We start from the raw sequence: 7,037 nt of genomic DNA on the forward strand, positions 1-7,037 counted from the left end.
AATTCTTAAATTGATGACAAAAATACCTGTAGGATTTGCAGCTGGTTGGAAAAATACAGGTAACTTTATGCTTCGAGTAGGTACTTTAGTCACCCACGTACGATTTGCGGACACAACTAGCACTAACCACTGCACCATGAGACTGGTGACTGACTGGCTCACTCAACTCCTGCATGAATCGCTCGCCTCCCCCGAGTTGTGTATCCCGCAGCCCACTTGCGCCGCGTCTCCCGTCGCCTGACTGACTGACGCCCCCCACTTCTTCTAACGCCACTTCTTCAAAATAGATTCGCCCAGGTTGAAAACTGACTTCTGCGCATGGGCCACGAAGTTTCAATCGCACTGTACGTGCATGCCCGCAGGTCATATTTTGTGGAAGAGCCACACTCAAGTGGCCAAAGAGCCGCATGTGGCTCGCGAGCCGCGGTTTGCTGACCACTGGTCTATACCATCTTGAAGAGATGGATCTCTATTTTATTTAAAGACATCTGGAATGGTGACACAGGCTTCTTGGATAGTCAATGTCAGAATTTAACCCACTTTTATGTCTTTCTGATAGCCAATCAAACTTGTCCAATTTGAGTTATAAATACAACTAATGAAATCTTAAATTCATTCTTTAGTATCTTTATCTTGCCATATTCAAAACATTTGCATATGCATCTTTTGTCTGATCACCTCAACAATCTTGAGAAGTAGACAGAGAATTTCTAGTTCTCATTTTACACAGTAGCAAGAGGGTAAGTGACTTAACAACCATAACAAACAATAAAAAAAGGTAGAGCCAGCAATAAAATACATTGTTTTTAAAAACAATTGGTTGTTTTTTTCTGTCTTTTCTTTTCTGTTTTCCCATGCAATGTTTCAATCATTAAACAAATCATAAAAATTCTTAATTCTATAAGTAGGTATTGAGGAGAGTACTGGGAGAGAATGAAAAGAGGAATAAGACATGTTTTCTCTCCTTTAGGAACTTACATTAGCTGGCATAGTACTTCCTGAAATTCAAACAGCATGGCTTCATGAAGGCATCCATGTCTTTCTAGTCCTTAAATCGACAGTCTATGAGGATCTCATCATTTTGAATTATGGTTTAATGTTCATTTATTGTTAGGATTATGGTTAAAGTGCAATTAATCTCTGATAAAGCCATATCTACACTGATTCACTAAATCAAAAATTTGAGGGTACATTTCACTTTTATTACTTCTTTAATAACTAACTTCTGGTTAATCAAAAAAGTACTACAATAAATCCATGTGAATCATGATATTGAATTGACTTTTTCTTTATAATATTTTGAGTCATGGCATGATGTTGATATTCATACCTCCTCCAATGTTTTAATGTTTATAGTACTACTTTGATTAATAAAGTATTTTGAAAAATACTTAAGATATAGCTATTACAAATAAGCAATTTTCTCAGAGTTTGCACATTGCTTTATCTTTCTGACCTCCAATGATTAAGCACTTTCTTTTCCCTTTTTAAAATTATTTTCAAAATATTTACTGAAACATTCCTTAAAGATTTTGTCTTTTAATGAAACTCATAAAAATCCATTATGTCCACAGATACAAGCTTATTTTTAGTTTAAGAGCTTACCTTTTCAAGGGCAAGCCGCTGAATCACTGATGTTTCATAATATGAAATCTCCTAAATGGCAGATGATTTAGCTCCAGTATATCTTCAAAGATAGAAATCACAGATAAATTTGGTTTAAAATTTCTGAGAATAGTTTTGAGGATTGAATTATATTTTGTCATTAAAGAATCTGAAAAATACCAAATTGACTAGGTCAGATTTAATGGGTTTTGATCATAATGTTTCTTAATAGCTAATATACAGAAACTTAACTCATCTTCAAATGGCCTTGCTCAAATGTGGGAAACTGCTTTAGGCCTTTCAAAATCTATAAGACAGCTGATTATACTTGAATTAAGTAAAATAATCAACAAGGGTCGCAAGAAATCCTGTTCAATCTGAGTTTGAAAACCTTTAACATGGAGCTCTTAAAAGCAGACTGTAGCTTGGAAAGAATTACTTGCTCCATGAATGCTGCTGCTTGAATCAAGTCAGGAGCAATTCAGTCATTGCTTGGCCAGCAAGTCTCTGACACTGCATTGATACATAGAAAGTTTTAAATGGCCTGCCATGATTTTCATAACTTGGACAAAGCCCTTCTGCCCATGCCCAGCCAGTCCTACCTATCTACAAATGTCTAGGCTTCCTCATATGGACCACACAGCACATGCAAGGCAATCTAAATTAGTTAGGCATGGAATGATTTGTCTGGTGTTTTCAGCCATCTTTATAATTAACTAGAAGCCCAGTGCATGAAATTTGTGCATGGTAGGGTCTATAGCAGCGTCCAGCCGGGGACACCTCCCATTCCCCCCCTTGTCTGCTGGCCCCACCTCCTAGTCCAACTCCCAGTCAAACTCCCAGTGGAGGGGACAATTTGCATATTAGGCTTTTATTATATAGACTAGAAGCCTGTTGCACGAAGATTCGCGCAATAGGCCTTCCTTCCCCTGGCTGCTGGCACCGGTTTTCCTCTGGCACCCAGGACCCAGGCCTTTGGTCCAGCCACAGCAGAGAAGCCAAGCCTCGAGGCTTGGTTTCTCCGCTGCAGCCACTTCAGTCTTCAGTCTTCACTGTGGCCGGAGCCTTCAGTCTTCGCTCTGCACCTGTGTATGCAAATTAACCACCATCTTTGTTGGGTTAATTTGCATACTCACTCTGATTGGTTGGTGGATGTAGCGGAGTGTCACCAATTTGCATGTTTCTCTTTTATTAGTGTAGATTGGGTAGCATTTAAATCAATAATTCAATGATCCAATTTGGTTTTGTGACCAGGCTTTCCTGATGATTTTCTAGTTGTTTTGATTTCTAGGACCCAGTCACAGAAATAGTGAAGCTTTTATTAGTTTCTGTAAATATTCATATAACAGAGCTTTTTGAAAATAATTCATACAGACATCACTGTGTCAGTAATAAGAGTGTGGAGCCTTTAACTCAACAATTAAGTGATTCTTTCCATTTATATGTATTACTAATACATTGACTATGCCATTCCCATTTAAGATCATTATATCTATATACAATTTTGTATCTATCATCTATCTACCATCTTCCTATCTATCTACATATCTAAAGAGGGAGAGAGAGAAAGGCATATAAAGATATCAAACATGAGGCCAAACATTTTAATAGAGTTTGAGAAAATTTTTCTTGTAAATAAAAGCGTTTCCATGAGAAGTTATGTTATTCTGATATAAATATATATACAGCTATTGCTCGCATGTACACATGTTCATTCTCTGTCCTTGTACTCCGTTTCCTGCACTTTCCTTTTTCCACGGAGGAGCAGGGCTCTCTACCTGGTGCATTCTGGGGTCCCAGGTCGAGCCTTGCAGCGCTGGAGAGGAGTCCACTGCCCAACTGCTGCCCCCAGAGAGGCCCATTCAGCCATCACCTGCTCCACAGGATGCAGCTTGTATCTGCAAAGTGGTATGATAAAAGGGACTATGTCTTCATTGAATTTTGTGTTGAAGACAGTAAAAATCTTAATGTAATTTTTGAAAAATCCAAACTTACAACCAGTTGTCTTGAAGGAAGTGATAATTTTAAACAACCAATGAACTTATATACTTATTTGCCTAACTCATGTCCAAACAATAGGGTGGTGAGGGCCTTGGCAGAAGGGGGCGGGGAGAAGATGGGAGTGGGCTGGAAGAGGTTAATGGGGGGAAAGGAGAACCTATGTAATACTTTCAACAATAAAGATTAATAAATAGATAAATAAAAATACCCCCCCCCAAATTTTTTTAAACATATAAATGAAATTGATCTTTTAACTGCCTTGATCCAAATAATTCCAAGCATAAAAGAATGAAAAGATTAGTTTTATTTTGTTTAGGAAAAAGAGAATCTTGCCAGTCATGGCCAAAGTTAACAAAAGAAAGCTCAAAGCTTAATTGGCTTAGTGTGGAATTCAGTAATTGGAGAGACTGGGAAGATTCAGATGAAAATATATTCAGTTTGATTGTTTCTCTGAGATGATGAACAACATGGGTGGTGATGAGGATGTAGATCTACCAAAGTAGATGGAGCAGATGATGATTCACAAGACAGTGATGATGAAAAAATGCCAGATCTGGAGTAAAGAATGTTGTCTTCACCAGATTTTGAGGAAGAAAAATAACTTCTCTGCAAAATTACGTAATAGAGAGAATTCCTGAGTTGATAGCTCTAAAGACAGATGCTGCATTTGCCTCCTTTAATGCATTTTTCAACCTGTTGTTTTATTAAGGTTTCATATGTAGCATTGTATGGGGCAATAAGTCAGCAAAGGCAATAGTCTTATGCATGAACATTTCCCAGACATTGATGCTGTTGAAATCCAAGGCAATTGATACAGCAATTGTGATAAATAAAAACTTCCCACTGTAGTCTCTTTTACTTATAACATAGGTACTAACATGACAGGACACTCTTGGATTATAGAAAGATAATTAAGTTTTAGATTTTAGAACATGAACACAAGCTGGCTGAAACAAGTTGGTTGACACCTTAAATTGGTAACTTATTGTTCCTCTGTTATATTCTTCAGGATTGTTTCATTAAAGTTTTTTTTTAATTTACTTCACATTATTGTAAATAAGTGATCACTTGTCAGTGTTTCAAATGTATCTAAGTGAATGCCCTAATTTAGATGGTTTTTGAAGCCTGTACATATGGTATTGTTTGACCCTTAAGCTTTTACTTCACTTAGCCTAGACTAGAGGATGAAGAAAGGCTGTTCATTGTTGCTTGAGTCTTTACATTTAGACCAAATTTGTATTTGCACTGTCAGTATGGCAAATGACATAAATGTTAATACATTATTGGATTTTTAATTTCTTTTTTATTTATTTTATTTTATTTCTTATTTATTTTATTTATTTCTTTTTATTTTATTGTATTTATTTATTTTTAATCTTTTTTGTTGAAAGTATTGCATAGGTCCCTCTTTTTTCCCCATTGACCTCTTCTAGCCTGCTCCAGCCCCCCACCCTAGGCCTTCACCACCCTATTGTTTGTGTCCATGGGTACTTCCTTTTTTGACCCAGCTTGTACCAGGGCTGAAAACCTCAATTTTTGTTCCTGACAGTAGGATTTTTTAAATGTCTACGTACTTTCTAATGAATTGTTGGAAGACTTTAAAAATAAATAAATACAAATATATTGATATATCTCAAATAATATATCTCCCAGTCCAACACCTTCTCTCCATCACCATTTTGCAGCCTAAAAAACTAAGACCTATCAGAATCAAATATTAAAATTTTATTAAAGTATTTATACATATATATAATTAGATAACTAGATAAAATTATTTTGAAATGCTTGACAATAATTAAGATTTAAAAAGGAATTTAGAGTGTAACAACCCCTAAAATATAGAGATCAGCGAGAAAACTATGAAATTATTATTATATAATTATAAAATTACTTCTGAATATATTTTTATTCCATGAGATTTTTTCATTTGACAAAAGGCTTAGTCACCTCTTCAAGCAGAGGATCTATTAAATCCCTGAAGATTAATATCTATCAGCCTTTAAACAATGCTTGTCATGCTTGTCATTTATGAAGCAAGTTCATATATAAATTAAGTTTTCCTAAACTGTAGCTATGAATTAGAGTGCCATGAAATATGCTAGTGCTAACACACTCTGGTGGGATGTTGCTATCAGTTCAATTGTTTTAATGATAAATTTCCTTTAGGAAATGGAAAGATCTTGTTGACAGACAAAAACAGGAACTAACAATGGACTATTTAGACTTGCAAATGATGGAACATGTAATTATTCCAAAATAACATTCCCCAGTTAGGATATGATCATTAAATCCATCATCTTTCAGTTCATATGCATGAAACATTTATCATGTCTTCCTCAGACAAGAGTCAGTCATCTAAATATAGATTTTTGGACCATCCATTTCAACATGACATTTCATCAAAAGCCTGGACTCTTATTTATTTTCTGTAACAGGGATAAAGTGTTTGTAAATGATGTGATCAGACCATAACGAGAAAGTAAAGTGAAATCCAGCTTCATACAGATATAAATACAGACTCCACTCAAGACACTACTACCATAGAAAGAAAAAAATAAGAAAGAATATATCAACAACAACAACCCTGGAAAGAGTCAATGTTGTCTAGATATAGATTTTTAAAAATGTGTGGTCAATGTTGATATTCTGAATTTGTTGACAATTTAATTTGCATTTAAACTCAAGACACAGCAAAATCAACACACACACACATACACACACAACTAAAAATACTTAAATTATTCCCATCAATTTTCAAATACTGAATTTTTTTTCTCTCATTTGAGAGATATAATGTCTCAGAAAACAATGTTTTATGAAATTCAAAAAAAATTTTTATAGGTTCTCTTTTTTAAAAATATATTTGTATTGATTTCATATAGGAAAGCAGAGGGAGAGAGGGAGATAGAAACATGAATGATGAGAGAATCATTGATCGACTACCTCCTGCACACCCCACATTAGGGATTGAGCCTGCAACCTGGGAATGTGCCCTGACCGGTAATTGAACTGTGACCTCCTGGTTCATAGGTTGATGCTCAACCACTGAGCCATGCTGGCTGTGCAGGTTCTCAGTTTTTAGGAGGTATATATTGTAACCATATATTCATTATCTTAAGACTGATTAGAGAAAAGCTATGTTAAAGGGATTGCTTTAAGAAGAAGAAAAGGAAAGAGAGAGGGTCATAGGATTAAAGAAAATAAAAATGGCAATAAATAAATACCTATCAATAATAACCTTAAATGTAAATGGATTAAATTCTCCAGTGAAAAAACATAGACTGAATGGTTAAGAAAACATGACCCATATACACTGAGTGGCCAGATTATTATGACCACCTGACGTTTGTAGGCAAATTAGCTATAATTTCACACTGAAGTTGCTAGAGGGCCAGACCATTATAAATAGGGAAGCAGGTTGTTTACCATGA

General features: G+C 35.4%; 1 long non-coding RNA gene and 1 pseudogene across 1 annotated transcript in view; both read left to right on the forward strand.

The window, feature by feature from the left end:
* Positions 1–1,018, forward strand: part of LOC106727337 — a 23,739-nt gene extending 22,721 nt beyond the window's left edge. Inside the window, exon 3 of the long non-coding RNA XR_001363503.1 lies at positions 971–1,018. This is a non-coding gene — a long non-coding RNA (uncharacterized LOC106727337). The remainder of the gene's footprint in view (positions 1–970) is intronic.
* Positions 1,019–3,490: 2,472 nt separating this feature from the next.
* Positions 3,491–4,194, forward strand: LOC102253822 (annotated as a pseudogene).
* The last annotated feature ends 2,843 nt before the right edge of the window (positions 4,195–7,037 follow it).

This window comes from Myotis brandtii, unplaced genomic scaffold, assembly GCF_000412655.1.
Source record: "Myotis brandtii unplaced genomic scaffold, ASM41265v1 scaffold41, whole genome shotgun sequence".
Taxonomy (NCBI): Eukaryota; Metazoa; Chordata; class Mammalia; order Chiroptera; family Vespertilionidae; genus Myotis; species Myotis brandtii.